This window comes from Lichenostomus cassidix, chromosome 1 (assembly GCF_008360975.1).
Source record: "Lichenostomus cassidix isolate B80296 chromosome 1, HeHo_3.0, whole genome shotgun sequence".
Lineage (NCBI taxonomy): Eukaryota > Metazoa > Chordata > Aves > Passeriformes > Meliphagidae > Lichenostomus > Lichenostomus cassidix.
The window spans coordinates 32,577,039-32,593,636 of record NC_139479.1 but is presented as its reverse complement, the minus strand read 5'-3'; the positions used below and the strand labels follow the sequence as shown (position 1 = coordinate 32,593,636).

Here is a 16,598-nt window from a genome sequence, read left to right as displayed (position 1 = left end):
GAGACTTCTGTGCACTTTATAGACAAGTGATGCCTGCATGCTATTCATTCAGCCAGCTTCCAGTATTTGCTCATCTGTCATCACAAAAGCACAGTGGAAAGTCTGGCTCTGGCAATGTTTACTGATTCTAGTCACAGACATCCTCCACGTTTAGCTTTTTGTGTGTCATTAGTACTTGGCTGACAAATTCCCTTGAATGAGTCCATCTTATGGCATTCATTTTTTCTTTAGAATCACAGAAAAAAACAAGTCCTGTCTTTTAGTGTGCATGCCCTGTGATGCCACCAGGATTTTTTTCTTCAGTCCTTTGGCAGTAGTTAAAATGGTTATTTACCTGTTTGAAAAAAAAATAGGGTTTTATATGACATTAGGGCTATTTTGGCTAGTTATTTACTCAAATTTCCTTGTAGCATTTTCTGTTTTCTTTACAGAACAGTGTTACTTCTATTCTGTCCTGAATCCATTCCTTCTGGATATTTTTTGACCTCGTTTTCGAAATCCTGTTTTTGTCAGTTATTTCTGAATTGACTTGATTCTTAACTTTTGCATACTTTTCCTCTTTGTAAGAGGAGACACAACATTTGAATATGCTTTACTTCTGGAATTTCAGGTAAGCAATTTCAGAGATGTTAGGAAAGTTGTAATCTATTCCATGTGTGTATAGATTTAAAGGAGATCTGTCATAGTCTATTGTTTTGTGAATTGTCAAGTTTAGCTAAAGGAAAGCATAAAATACTGAGCAAAGCATGTAGAAATTGAACTTTCTAAGCTTCTAAGGAGGTATAAAGTTCTTTGGAAAAGGACACACTGCATCATTGGATGCTGCCACAATTTCATCTATACTTCATTTCTATCTTCATTTGTTCTTGTTAACTTCTGGATGCAGTCTTGTCAAAGTTGCAGCATAGAAGCCCATATCTGACTAATTTTCTTTCTTCTCCTTTGTTTTTTCCTGTGGGCTTCCATTATCTCTAGGCCACATTTTAGCATTGATTTAGTAAATTCTCCAATGCTTTCTTTGCTTTAGTTTTAATAACCCCTAATTAATCGCTAGATCCTTGAGGACCTTTGCTTGTGTCAAACTCTTGATATCAAAAAAGTTAGCAACCAGTTGCTGATTGGATGGTTTCCATGGAAGCATGGATTAAAGATAGCAATGCTAAATTACAGGCTGATTAATAATATTAAAAAAATCCCTCTGACATGCTTTTTAATCTTACTAACTAAGGATTTGCAAATTTTTCAGCTTTCCTCTTGTACTACTTTGGACACTTACAGAAAAACCTTTCCTCACTGATTGCATCGGTATTTACTGGCTGGTGTAGTGGCTTGTTGCTGCACTGTGCATTTATTGCTGGGATGGCTGCACAGGATCACAGGTCTGAGGGCCTAGAGAGCTAGTGAAGTTACCAGTGATAGAGGGGCAGGGCTGGGTGAAGAGTGAGGGGGCTGAATTGCCCAACATACGTGCCCTAATTTCTACACTGATGTCCTGCATGGGCAAAATGAGTGTAATTTATAATAGAATCAGGAAAGGATTTAATGTGTGTTAATGTCAATCGGAGAGTTGGTGGGTGGGCTCTGGTGTGGTTTGGCAGAACAGTGTGCAGCAGGCTTGGAAGGCAGAGTGGGGGGACATGGGCCCATAGTACACATTTGCAGTTAAACCCCTATGAGTTAACAATAGCGCATTGGCCTAGTGTTGCAGGGAGCTGCAAAGAAGAAGTGGGGAACCCTGCTTACTCAGATCCACTTCAGGTGGGGTCACTCAGCACTAGGAAATTGGAACCAAAAGCTGCAGGTGTCATCACATGTTAACTAGTATTTATGAATATGCAGCATGCCTGCTGTTGTCAGCTGTGCTCTTGGCAGACATGGGCACTTCAGGGTAGTAATCTCTTTCCTGGAGTTAAAGGTAGGTATGGGTGACCAGAACATTGCATTTGTGTAAGGAAGGTATTGTGAAGTGGAGGGCTCCTGGTTGGAGTTGTGTGTTTAGGTAGCTGGTGTTGGCTTCCTGCTGTGGGTCAGGTTCTCACTTTGCTCATTGTCACAGCTGAGATGCTGCTTTTTGCTTGGTCTCCTCTGTTTCAGCTCTCCCAAGTGCTGTGTCCTCTGCATAGGGGCCTGTCTCTTGGGAGCTGGAGCAATGGGTTTACTGTGTGTACTGTGGGAGCATATCATATTTGTGTAGCCTTGCTGTGCTTTAAACCATTTGCCACATATGACAAATCTGTGCTGACTTCTGGTGCGAAAAATCTTGTCCAGTTCTTTAAAATATGGACAGGTGGCTGATATGTTGCCAGAGGTTGAATTTAATTTTTAGACTGATTTATTGGCAGTTACCTATTTTCTTGCATGATGTCCTATTGAGGTCATCGTGGTCAGTGCCTGTCATGATTTTGTGTGTCATACCTTTCTGTGTCAGGTCATGACAGTTTCCTGTGTTACCTCCTTTCTGAGGATGAAAAATCTCTGAACTCAGCAGGTAAGAAAAATTAAATGAATACTAGATATGCGGTTGAGCTAAAACACCAAAATACCTGCAAAACCAGAGAGTAACATCACCATCATAGATGTAGCAAACAATGAGTAGCAGAACCACAAGATTCCTGTTGAAGTTCTTTGGCTGCTGTGGAATGAAACTCTTCTGTGTAATCCTGTGGGCTGCTGGAAAAGATTCTATCTTTGCCTTTGGATAAATACTTAAAAACCCAAAGAAAGAAATTAAAAATAAAGTGAAATTAGCTGGAATTCAGGAAGTAGACCTGTGGCTGTCCTGTAGCATAGTGCCTTGAAAAAAGGCTTTATCTAGTCTTCAGACAATTGCATTAAGCTTGTTTGTACCATATTATCTGATACTTGTGTGGTTTAGGTGTAGGGTACATAAATTGCCAGGAGCATGATACATCAGTGTTACAGATCTTCCTAAAGATTGTTGACAGGCATGGGTTAAAATCAGGTTAAAATAAATTCCACCCGAGAAAGGATCTCAAATTGCCTTAAGTCTAGCCATTGGTCTGGTAAAAACCACACGTAACTTCCAGTGGCTAGGGTATCAGTTAGTGGCTTGATTGGAACTATGTAGATACATGTATCTTTAGCTACACCTGGAAGGCCTGTGTTCGGTGTGGCAGGGATGATTGGGAAGGGTGAATACAGTAGAAGGAGAAGCAGGCCATGAAGACCTGCTGAATGTCTTCAATCAAGTACTGTCACTGCACTACTTAAGTTCCACTAAAGTGGAAAGAGCAGGGAGTTGTGGGGGCATTACAGAATTAAATCAGACATCTGGAGTGGTGTTAAGTGGGCTCACTTAAAATGGTTCTGACAGGTGTGCCACATGTTATATGTGACCACAGACATTCAGATGGTAAAATGTGATTGTCCTCTAATTCCTGTATCAAATAATAGGAAAAGCAAAACAAATCTCAAATACTGTGTAACATCATCCTTTTAAAATGCTCTTATGGGTTGTTATAAACTGGAGCATAGGAATGCTAATAAAAAGCAGATTGCTCCAGCAGTGGAGAAGCAGCTCCTTCACCCACTCAGTTATTTGGATGGAGATAGCAAGATCTGGAGCATCAGCCAGTCCTTAGGACAAGCTGTTGTTTGCTGGACGGGATGGTGCCATTTGGCAGTGTCTTGCTTTCATACAAAGCAGCTGGTCTTGGCATCAGCTGGCTTTTGGCAAGTAGGGGAGCTGCAGTGGTGGTCTTGCTTGGGACAGACTGGCAGACTATGAAGTATTGCCCATCTGGGGGCAAGCTGCTGTTGATCAGATCTCACAGGGAGTGTTTGACTTTGTTGTCCTTGCTGCTCTGGTGTGGCCTGGTAACAGATGTCTCATTGCTGATGCAGGCCGAGTGGTTGCATTAAGACAAGGCTGTTCTGAATTTGCCCTTGATCAGGACAAGGAAACAAAACCAATCCTGTTTTACAAAGGTGAGTTATTTACTTACCAAGCTCCTTGTCTGAAGTGTGGTTTGCAGAAAAGGGCATAGGATGGATTACACTGGTGACAATCAGCTGTCACTTTAGAAACTGAAGCGTCCAGCTCTGGTTGCATTTTACACTTTTGCCTGAGCTCGGTTAAGAAGTTAGGCTGATAAGGAGCTGTGATGGTTGAAATGAAGTCATTTGATGTATGCACTCAAAATGCTTATTAGTATATACAGACAGTCAGAGAAGAATAGCAGCCATGTCCTAGAAAATTACTTGTTTCATAGAAAAGACTATATTGCAGTACTAGGGGAAAAAATGGCTGTGAAGGTGTGTCTGTGATATGATGAAATGGTAATGATAACATTTTGCAACAGTGCATAACTTCTCCACAAGCTGTGGAAATTCTTGATGATATAGAAACGGTGAAATAATTAGATTAGATCACACTTGAAATAATGAAAACTGAGGGTCTAGCACCTTATCCCTACTCTTCAAAGGCTTTCTTGTAGATGCTATTACATAAAGGTTATTTAAAGAAACTTTATGCAGTGCAAACTTTTTGGGGAAAAACCCAACAATCAATAATTGAAGTAAAGCACTAATTCTGTTCTCAGCACAAAAATTATTAATAGCATAGTGTCCCCTGAACAACTATTGAAAACAGAGACTTAAAAGTGCTTGCTATGGCAATATTGTGCAGTTTGATGATTAGAGAGGATTTTCAAGAGTAAATGTTGGATGCGACTTGAAGCGGACAAATACAAGCAAATAGGCTTTGATGAAAAATTATATGGAAGTTCCCATGCTCTCAGATGACCATCCCCTACATGGAGTAGTTGGTGGATTCTCTCTGCCATAAAATAGTGGCTGGAAAGAGCAATCTTGACGAACTTCAGTGAAAAAGAACTGGCAGTTTGATTTGGTGATGCAGCATCAAGTTCATTAGATGGAATCTTGAACAGATAAAAAGTAAAGCTGAGCTTTGAAGGGTAGAACACTGCATGGAAAAAAGTAAGGAAATTTTAAAATTAGAAAGTACATATATTTGGTGTCGTTTACAGAAAAGTGAATGTGGGAGGTTGTCAAACAGCTACCAGCCTGATTTTTTAATGGTTTTGATTTCGATGAAGTGTGGTTATTTCGGATACAAGCACCACAGGCATGAGCACCCTCTGCAGGATGTTTAAATGGGTTTCGCACGCGCTCCCCTTTGATTCTTTAAGGTTAGCTCTTTCATCCTTACGGCTGGTGTCTTTCCCTCGCCATGCTACCAAAGCTGGGAAGTGGGAAACGCTCCCCCCGACTTGTTACTGCCGACCCCGGTGCCCCTGGGGCGCTGGTTTTCTCTACCGTGGTGCCGGGGCGGGCGCCGGATGACACCGTCTGTGGTTTGTACGAGTGGGCACGGTTGTCCTGGACGTAGGTTTGTGTTCCGACAGACAGATTTCCCCGCGTATAGGGCACAGAAAAAGTGGCTTTCATTAAAAGTGAAGGGCCAGTCCAGCACGCACTCCCGGCTCTCCGAGAGGAGGAGGAGCCAGGGCTGGAGCCTGCTGGGGGCGGGAAGGGGCGGCAGGTTTGGGATGAGGCGGGAGGAGGAGGAGCTGGAGCGGCAGGAAGGGTGTTTCCCTGCGCAACTCCCGGCTGAAGTGACTCACACAGGAAACTCCCTGCCAGGCGCGGCCCAGGAGCGGAGCCGCCGGGCCGACGCCACCCTCGGCAGCCGGGCCGAGCGGAGCCCCCGGGCGGGCGGGCAGGCAGACAGACAGACGGGCTCCTGCCGCCGCCGGGCAGCGCCGTTCCCGGGAGCCGGCGGAGAGCGGGTGAGCAGCGCTTCCCGGCCCGCCCGGGCACCCTCGCCCCCTCCCCCGAATTTGGGCGCTTCATCTGCGGGGCCGGGCGGCTGCGCAACCCCGCCGCGGCCCTGTCGCTGCTAACCGCGAGCCCCACACGCTTACTGGGGTTTATTTATCCTGCCGCTCGCTATCTGCGGCTCCCCGGCGCGGGGTCCCGCTGCTCGGGCGGTGCCCGGCAAGGGTCGTGCGGAGGCTCGGCCGGGCCCTCAGGCGGGGCAGCGTCCCGCAGCGGTGGTTACCTCAACCCCGCTTTAGTTTTTGTTTCTGGCTGTGGGGTTTGCTTGTTCTCGCTCACGCGTGAGATCTGCACCGTGATACACACCGTGTATCTGCAGCACTCGGGTGGTCAGAGTTCTGCCTCTCAGGCTGTCCTGGAGTGGGCTAGATGAGGAAGAAATAAAAGTAGAAAGCCCTATGGAGGTTCATTCCCCTCTTCAGAGGAAAGAGGTGGTATATAGTGTCTGTCTAAGGACGTGGAATAACTTCCTCATGAGGAAGCTGAGAATTATCCAGTCAGAATAACCATGCTGTAGTGACAGCAGCAGCAGTATAAGCTTGAAAATCCCCAGACGGATGGTCTGCTACCCCATCCCTCCCTTCTAATGGGCAAAGGTGAAAACAGACGTGCCCTTCATCTGAGTATTCCTGTAGTTCGTCAACATCTCTGCTAATCGTTTTTGCCTTTCAGTAGGCTCCCATTGCCTTGATTTTTATTCTTGCGCTGTTTGATGGCAGCTTGGAGTAGCATTTAGACATGTAAATGGTTGTTTGTGCCAGGAAGGCTGTTGGGAGGAAGTTGTCTTTGTGGGATATAGCCAGTCTGCCTGAAGTGCTGGCTGGAGAGCGTGTATTGGAGGAGGAGGAAAGCTAGCTGGAGGAATTTCTTCTTAATTAGAAGGTCATACCAGGCTTTTCTGTAAACTGTGGGAAATGGAAAGCTTAGGCTAATGAGCGACTCCAGTCCTTATTGCATTCCAGTTACTTATTTGGCATAACTTTATTATAATAAGCATACTGAACGCATACATATACATATGCAGTGTTGTTGGGTAGTGTGTTTTTTTCTTTTTTTTCAAAATTGTATTTCTAATAATACTGTAATGCAATTCTGCAATCTCTGAATTACGTTTTTATTTATTGTACTTAAACTGTTTTCTGTTCAGAGAACGTCTGAGCTATGTGATAGAAAAAGCATTGCTACTCCTTACTTAAGTTCTGATTCTTGACTTCGTTGAAGTCTCGCTTTTACCTTTAAAAAACTTCTTTACATTTGTAAACACAAAGTTTCTCCTGTTCTAATATAAATGGCTGTTTAAGCTTTCTCAGGCAAATGGTCTGTGAAGTCTGGCTGGTGTCAGCAGCCAGTTGTCTCTGTAGCTGCCAGGAGGATGGAGGAGGAATTTGGAAGAAGTCTGTACAGCATTGGGATACAGCAGGGAGGCTTAGCCCCAGTATCATCAAAGCTTCCTTGGCTTGCCCTCTGAGAAATGTACAGCAGTCTTTCTTTGCAGCAGCTTGGAATTCTTTTTGTTTTCTTTTTTTTCTTTTTTCTTTTTTTTCTTTTTTCTTTTTTCTTTTATTTCTTTTTTCTTTTTTTTTCTTTTTTCTTTTTTTTTCTTTTGTTTTGTCTGGGACTGTGCTCTTGATGGAATGCCTCTAATGTGCTTCGACTTTTTAGGTTGTCAGAGCTAATTTATTTATTTTGAGAATACACCTTTCAGAGTCTTAGAAAAATATCCAAATACTCCCATCCTGCAAATTCCCTGCTTGAAGGTGGGTAAGACTTTGTTTGATTTACAGGTCTTGCGTTTGTCAGTTTCTCTTGAGGGTCCTGATGAGGAGAGTGGAGTGGTGTTTGAAATATGTTCAACTCTGCTAATTTGAAATTTCTCCCTTAATAGATATCACAGCATTCAGACTTAAATGGAGCCAAATGATCTTAAGTTGTTTAAAAAAATTAAGAAAATTTGTTGTATAAGAAAGAGAATATTCCACAAATAATTCAGACTTTTCAATTCCTAACTTCTGAATGTGTGACTTATAAAAAAAGCTGGTAGCCCTTTAGTGATGTACCTGTAATATTCAAAGCATTCATTAACAAAATTCTTGTTTCTTCAGTTTGCCTTAGATGGAAATTGTCCCTGGGGCTTAAACCAACAGATTCTGTTGGTCCATTATATTGACTTTATAGCATAATTAAGTAATTACCAGATATCTGTTACAGCTATGTGTTCAGTGTTAGACGTTTGTCTGATAAATACTCCTTAAGTTTTGGTTAATGCTTTGTTTATTCATTCTGGGAGAGAATTGTCTTGGAAGGTGGCTTGTTCGCAAGAGTAGGTTTTAAAATATAGTTGTAACTTTCTTGTCAGAATCATTTGACTTTTTTATTTTAAATTTTGTTTCTCAAAGATTTCCAAGATATTCAGGTTGAGGTGGAAAATTCAGAGTAGTTGGAGTTGACCTGCGAGGTTGGAACAAAAAGATGAAACAAAAAATCCCCACAAAGCTCTTTTTTGTGGAATCAGTTGTATTCATCCTCTGGCCTGAAAGCTGCTAGAGTTGCTTGCAATACTATACAGGAGAAAATTAATTTTAATATAATTTCCATGCCTATTTATATGCATGTCAAGTGAGTTTCATTTTACAGTTTTTGCTCTGTGTTCTCGGGGCAAGTTCTTCAAGTGGTTCCTTTGCTGTACCAACAAGTAAAGTAAACTTGAATGTTGGGCAGTGAGTTATACCCTGGTGAGTCGGGCAATAGCTGTGCGATTGACTTCACTGCTCTTGAAAAGGTGACTGTGTGAGCTTCTGAATTTCCACTGTTTATACATTTTTAAATAACTGCAGCCACTGTGGCAAGTCCCAGCTTAATAAGCAATTATGCTTGAACCAAGTTAAGTGTTTGTTTACCTAGAGATGCTACAGGAGCTTGGCACAACCCAGGCGTGAATGGCCAGTGAAGTGGTTCGAGGTGCATCCATCCATGCGCATGGGAATGTGATTCATTTGAACAGTCCTGAGCTTGCCTATGAACGTGTTCTCAGGGATGAAGGCAAAGGAGGAGTAGTAAATGTAACAGAGTTGTAAATTATTGATATTTAGAACATATACTTTGTTACAAGTCGCCCTGACAGACCTTACTCTTGAAGGGCATCTGGGTACTTTTAGGCTACATTGTTATTTGAATACACAACAAATAAAAGCCTTTGTCCTGGTTTTTGTGCTCGTGTGAGGAACTGAGGCAGTAAAATCAAAGAAGGACATTTCAACATTCTGAAATATGACTGTATACCTACAAAAATTCACTGAGAGCTTGGTAATGGTGCTTTGTATTTTAAGCTACAGACGTCAGTTCAGGTTTTTTTACTGCCCATCTGCCCTTAGAGGCTGACATTAGTAGGGCTCAGGGGCACACTTTGCTGTGTAATACTGATAACAGAGTGCGTATTGATTTGCTTTGTTAAAGCGTAATTCCATTAATCCACATCACTGCCTTTCTGGTGGTAAAATTAATGTATGATGCATTGATGAGACTTGCTACAAGAAGAGAGAGGGTGCAAAATAGCAGATAATCTTTCCATCTCTTGGCACCAAAAATGTTATAAGATCTTTTGGGTAGCTCATTGTCTCTTATAAACACACTGGCAAAAATCCTGAAGCTTGTTTTCTTTGTAAGACTTAAAAGATTGTCTCTGGGTCAGTATGTACTGCTTACTGTCTACCTCTCTTACGTCTGTAGATATGTGTGCACTCACAAATATGTGTATTTGTGAAGAAAATCCGGTATTCACCCAGTTCAGTGTTTTGGCAGAAAAGTGGCTATCTTGGACTTAAACTGTAAAAAGTGGAGTTGTTGTAAAGGTGGGTATGGCACAAATAATCATCAGGCATTTGCTGTGTCAGAAGAAGTCCCCTTTCCCTCAGGCTGGCCAGCAGCAGACAGCAGTTTAATTTATAGTTGTGTAGCCTTTCTACAGAAAGACCATTGCGGGAGAGGTGATTTAAGGTTGTGGGCAGCTGAGTTGGGCACAGATCTGGCTCAGGGTGTTGGAGTGGGAGCCCATCTCTCCAAGCTTCCCATCTGAGAGATGGTGGTGGTCCCTGCTCCTGAGGAGCAGCACTTGTGTCCTGCTGTCATATGCCTTCCCTGCATTTTCTGTAGCTGTTTCATTCTGCGAGACCTCTGCTCCTGCTGGCAGGAACCCCAGCAAAGCATCAGTCTGATGGCCTGGTGAGCTCAGGGAGGGTTCTTGGGGTAGAAATCCATTCATTGCTAAATGAGCTGCTTGTTGGGCTGGCTAAGTCCCTGTGTGGGACTTAGCCAGCTGTAGTCTGCTGTGAATTTGCAACCCTGCAAATCATGCTATGAGATCCCTGTTATACTCTTCTCAGTGACTAGAGAGAAGTAAAAGTGAACATGGTAGCTCCTGAACTGGGTGGTTATTCTGTGGTGCTGTGTATGCCAGGACAGGTGCTCTGGCATAGGCAGAGCTTAAAGTGAGTGTCCTCCACAAGAGGGGAGGTTCTACCTGTTAACTTTACTAAAGTTTTTCTTGTTTCAAGTAATCAGGTAACGTGTGGAATTGGCACTTCTGTTCTTGCTTTCATCAGAGGTAAATGCAGGGGCAGCAGGCTGTGGTACCCTCCTTTTCGTGGTTTGTGAGTAAGCTCCTAGCTTACAAAGTGGCTATTTGTGAGGTGAACTTGTATGATTTCTCTTTGCTTAAACTAGATACTGGGAAATAGTTTTAGTGTAAGAGTCTGTGTTTCAGCAAGCCTTTCACATAGCTGGTTTTTGAAGGTCTGCTTTCGATGAGTGCTGGTCAGGAGGTAGTAGAGTGACAAACCTTTAAGGCCCATGCTTGCTCCTTTGGAGGAAAAAAAAAGCCAATCCTCCTCCCCTCCCTCCTCTGAAAGGCATCTTAAGAATTCAGGCAGTGTATAGACTTACGCTTACTAGATGATATTCTCTGCAAATGATTAGCAGGGTTGAGTCTCAGTAATGTTCTTATGGATTGATATATTCTGCAGTAAAAGAAAAAAATTAAATTATGCTTTTGGTTTTAGAAACAAACATTTAAAACCCAGTATTTTGGTTTTATGTTAGGACGTGAGTCTCGAGAGCTGGCATGCTAAGCAGTAATTCCAGCTGTGCAAATTACACAAGGTGCTTTTGGAGATGCTTGTTTTATGCACTGCACATATACAAGAGATTTGTTTCCAGGGTTTAGATAAAAATATCTAGTTAGTGCTGTACTTCACTTTAAAATACTTTAATTCTGATAGGGACATGGACACTTTGTTGGCCGGAAATAAAAATGCTGTTGACCTGAAGCTATTTATAGCCTTCTTTCAGTGTAGCTCTAATTATTTTAAGTGTGTTCAGTGATATAAAATCAATAAGAAGAGTACACTGAATTATACATTCTGAATGTGAGGTTCAGAGAAACTGTCATGACAGTCATGACATGGCTCAAGATAGATGTGAATGCTTGTCAGGTGAAATCTGACGTAAAGCTTTGAATGAATTTTCACTGACACTGCATATTTTCTTGTATAAAATATTACAGATTATGAGCTCTTTCAGAGGAAAAAGAGAGCTTAAGAAACTAAAATTTATTTATTTCTGTTTTCTCTTCTACCCTGCCCCATAGTATTTCCTTAGTTTTTTAAAGAAACTATTAAACTGTGACTTACTTCTTGTCTGATTCACTCTCTCCTCTCAGAAATGCACATAGAGGTAGATTTTTTTTAACAGCTTTTGAAGCCTATTGGTTTTGGGATTTTTTGTTTTCTTTTTAAAGACTGTAATTTTGCAAAATTGTACATTATTCTTTTGCTGATTCAGATATTAAATAAAAAGATACTTTTAAGCATGCATAATACAGATTTGCCTATGATGTCTTCCAATTTATTTTTCAGATGAAGCTGTGAAATTCTTTTTAACTGAAAGTGGAGGGCGTGGTATTGTTGATTTACGAAGTACTTACAGGTAGACGGAAGGAGTGGGAATGACAGCAGACAGCCTCTGTTTCAGAGAAATTTTTATTGAAGCCTTTGTTCAATTTTTAAACTCAAAATAAGGCAACGCTGAAGCCAGAGCTTCAGCTGCAGACTTGCATTGAAAAACCCACTAGCTATAATTAATGTCTGTCATGTCATTGGGGGGCATATGCTGTAAGATGGAAGCAAAATGCAGAGGCAGTGTGGAAAGGAGACTTGGGGGGCTGCCCCTGCCTGGACAGCTGCCCCCAGCAGTGGTGTGGTGGGTGTCCTTGCCACGGCCAAGCAGTCTCCCCTGAGGAGCTGTAAGACTGACCCTGGAGCAACCATCTCTGTAACTGGGCTAAGGAAGAGAGTGCTGTCCTCTCCTCCCCTGAGAAAACAATGTTTTTCTTTATTTCTCTCCAGTCTTGTGAAATGAAGGTACAGTTCAAGAACTCACATGCTTCATCAGGAACTATAATGATATGACAAGTTCAAACTGAAAGAGACAAAATTTAGCTAAAAGATATGGAAGAAATTCTTGACTGTGAGGATGGTGAGGCACTGGGACAGGCTGCTCAGGGATGCTGTGGGTGCCACATCACTAGAAGTGTTCAAGCCCAGGTTGGATGGGGCTTTGAGCAACCTGCTGTATTGGAAGGGGACTTGGAACTGGATGGTCTTTAAGGTCCATTTCAACCAAAGCCATTCTATGATTCTAAATAAACAGTTTGTCTAAGGCTGAGGGACTGTGTTGCTGCTTAGATGGGAATCTGAAGACTCCAGACTCTTGTCTTTCTCTCCATCTTTGTGGCTCAATCTCTTACCTGTGACATGACAGTCCTCCATCCACTGGGGTCCTCAGCCCCCTATCCACAGCTCCTTTCAGCCCCTGCACACAGGTGTGCCCTGCTTGATCAAAGTACCAGCACTACCTTTACACTACATATAAAGGGCAGCCAAATCTGTCATAGAAGTCTTTCTCCAGGAATAAAGGTGCTGTGTCTGAGCCATGCCAGGCTAACTCCATCTGCAGCTAGGCTAACTCTATGCACATGCTTTCCTTTCTCCTTTCTGGGGTGGTTATTGCTCTTGCTGCTTCCTTTCTCATTCTTTGCAGAACATTCACAGTGGGAGTGTTACCTTTGCTAAGAAGTGAGAGACCTTTTCACAAGTGCTGATCATGCTGTGAATGCTGTGCTTTAGTGTTTAGTTTCTGTGCTAAACTTCATTCTCATCCAAAGCACTGCGGTGCAGCATTGCTTCTTACCACCCATGCAGCAGCAGGAACAATCAGGAACAGAAGTACAGAAGAAAGGCTTGTTGAGAACAGCTGCAGGAGAGAACAGCATCAGCAGAATGCAAAAATGGCAGCAAACCGAGGACTGAACAGGGGCGGGGAGGAGTGAACTGGTGAGAGGAAAAGAGCTCAGAAAAAGAGAAGGAGAGGGAGTTGGTCAAGAAGGTGTAATACCAGAGAGTATTAATAGGGTAAGGGCAAATAAGTGTAGCAAGACAGATGTCAGCACACCTAACCTAGAATGAAACAATGCTTAAATGTCTAACTTCATTGCAGTCTGAAGAGAGGCCAAATTTTGCAGAAGGGGATTTATTCTGTACATTAGTTATTTCACTCAGAACTAACTCAGCTCTGGAAGAATTAGTTAGTAAATCAGCACAAGCCCTCTCAGCCATCTAGCCTCACCAACAGCAGATTTTTTTTTTATATTTGTGACTTATATCTTGGGCTTCAGATTTAGGTAAAGCAAACCTCTGTGAATTCCTGTAGCACAAGTGCCATTGCAGGGGGGGCTGCATGCTGTGGGAGAAACTTTAGTTACAGGCCCTCCCTCCTTGTTCATCTGAGTGGGATACTTTTGGAGTAAATTTTGGAGGCTTAGGCTTCTCCCATGCCATTGTAATGGGTTCTCAAATAAAATAAGTGGAATGAACAGAATTAATTTTCCATTTTGGAAGTGTGTGCATCCTGCTCTTGATGCTATTCCTACAGAGGGATAGCATTTCTTCCTATATTTTAACATCAGGAAATTGTATCTCCCCTCCAAAGCTTCAAGATGTGGAATGATGCTGCAGATGCATAGTATTGGCAAGACTGCCCATTGAAATACCTGGTTGTTATTTGCTGCATCATTGTCCACTACAGATGCTGCTGCTGTAGAATTAGTATGTGCTCATCCATCTGCTCCTGCTGGCTGCTAACATGGCAGGAAAAGATAAATTCACTCTTGTGGTGGCTTGCTAACAAAAATACAGTGACTCCAGCCTAGTGCTATGGTACAGGAGTGCTAGGGTGACAATCTGTTCTCTAGTTGTGGGAGAGTTTTCTTACTGATGCTGTAAAAAGGAGTAGCTAGTAGATCCAACCTGGTGGCAGGCATCAGGAAAGGCAATTCTGAACTACCATGACTTACCAGTCTCAATCTAGGCTTCATCCAAAGAGCCTGAGACTTCCCTAGTCATAACCTGATGTGATGATAGTAGAGTGTCAGACCTTCCTTTGGTTGGAAAGTGTTTGAATTCATCCAGGACATTGGAAGGGAAGTTACCTGACAAGCATAACAGATTGTCCTCTAAGTCCTGGTTGTCAATGTGTCATTTCAGCTGCATGACAGCATCCTTAGCAGTGGTGTCCTTCTGACCTTGATTATCCTGTGGAAGGAGCAGTACTGATTCACTGAAGTGTGGCTTGTAGGTTGCATTAGTGGTGCTGCTGTTGCTTACTGATACTGCCCAGAATTCAGTTTTCCAGGTGATAAGACTGGTGTGTTACTGAGCGCTTGAACCTTGTTTGCACACTCATAGCACAGGTATTGCTCATGCAAAGAAATGGAAGAGATGGTGATTGCTTGTTGGGATGCTTCCCTGCAGGGGACAGGACCTGGACAGGTAGCAGTGTGGGTTGCATGAAAAATGCAGGTGTGACTGAGCACAAAGAGCTTTTAATTTGGGAAATTGAAAAACGAAAAAAAAAAAAAAAAAAAAAAAATCCATGCTATTAGCCTCATGTTTCCCCCCTGGTCTGTGCATGCCTTTGGAAGCCTGCTTTCCTCCCTGCACCCATCCAAGAGCAAGGCAAAGCAGTTAATGAGCCACATCACCCTGTAAGAGTCTAATACTAAATTAATTGTTTCCATTATATGGCCATTCTTCTGGGACTTGCTATGATGTTTGGATGGGATAATTCAGTGCTGGAATTTTTTCCTCTCTTTCACCTATTAAGCCTTTTTTTTAAATCCCAATTGCAGATGTATTTTTGAAAGCTTAACAGTATGTCAAATCTGTTGCACAAAGGACTGTCAGCTGCTGTTTGCTTTCTTCTGTCTTTTACTTTAATCAGGCAGGCCAGTAAATGATGTGAAAAGCATTTTCCTTTGCTCCTTCAGCTTATGCAAATCTGTTGCTTAGGAACGAAGAGGAGCTCCAGTCCCAAAAGGAACATCTTAGGCTGATCCTCTTGGAAAAAAGGCAGATTGTGCTGTCCAGAGCACAGAAAAAGAGCATACAAACAGAAGATCCATCGTGCTGCTGTTCTCTGAAGTGCTTTAGCTATCAGGGTGTTAAAATGTTTTCTGTTCAGTCTGAATTGATAGGTAAGCAGTTGTACAGCTGAGGTGTTTGAAATTTAATTAAAATAGAGCTAAAAGGGAGGTTTTGAGAGAGATCTTGGAGGTTTGAAATCAAATTGAATGTTAGTAATTGTTGTGCTGTTCTTGGAAGAGAAAATCCATTCCTTTTGTTCTCTTCCCATTACAAGGGCCCTTTGTGATTGGAATCTCATGGTTTAAATTGAGTAGGAACATTACACAGAATATTGAATCAAATTTTCTCTATAGTAAAATGATTTAATTTATTTTCTGCAATCCAGTAGCATAGAAGAATGACACAGTGGGACAGAAGAAACATGAAAATGTGTTGCTATAGGGATAAAACTTAACTTCTGCTGCTGTGCCAACCAATTCTATTCTTGTGGGAATGTTGTCATTAGTTGTCATGGAGTTTATTGAGGTTGGTCCTGAAGACCCCAGTTCAGGAGGCCACTCAATCATCTTTTTAAACATACTTTCATTTGAATTTCTTTCCATCTGTGCAAGGACTGTGGAATATCTTTGCTTCCCTCTTTTTTTTTTTTTTTTTTTGGTAAATGATATGTTTCTCTTGTCCCCCTTTAACTGCAGCGCATAGCGTTTTCCTAATTTTCATCATATTCTGTCCTTTCAAGTAGGGTAAGCTTTGATTTTTTTATTTACGCAAAAGGCATTTAAATGATTAATTAATATTGATATTCATATTAAAATGTAATTATTTATTTTAGGCAGAACCACTCATGTGGATATATATTTCAATGAATGGATTGCATGGCAGTTTTAATCTTTGTTATATATGATACTATATTTTAATTTAAGATTCAAAGATTCTGTTTTTGCAGACTTGGGAAAGAAGACGAGCAATGCCAAAGGAAGTGCTGTTTAAAGTGTAGACATGCTTCCTCTTTATCTTATTTTGAGCCTAGGAACATGTACAAGCACTTGGAGATCAAATGCATCTATTTAAAAACAAAATGTGTCCATTGGCCTGCAAAAAGGCATGTGGCACCCCTTCCCAACATCATTTTTCAGTCTGCAAAGAAAAATATTCAAAAATTTCTGCAGTCCAGCAATTTTTTGTTGATCATTGAGACTCCACCTTAACTAACTCACTTTTTGGCATGATCCCTCTCCATACTTTTAACATGAAATAATTTTTTCCACTTAAAATTCCAGTGTTGGAGAGCTTTTTGGGTCACGT

General features: G+C 42.0%; 1 protein-coding gene across 2 annotated transcripts in view; it reads left to right on the top strand.

Moving 5' to 3' along the window:
- The first annotated feature begins 5,562 nt into the window (after positions 1 to 5,562).
- The window catches only part of CYFIP1 (cytoplasmic FMR1 interacting protein 1), a 74,917-nt gene continuing 63,881 nt past the window's right edge, over positions 5,563 to 16,598 (top strand). For both annotated transcript variants that reach the window (XM_085055741.1, XM_085055749.1), the window contains exon 1: positions 5,563 to 5,771. The gene's annotated coding sequence lies outside the window, so the exon portion shown is untranslated. The remainder of the gene's footprint in view (positions 5,772 to 16,598) is intronic.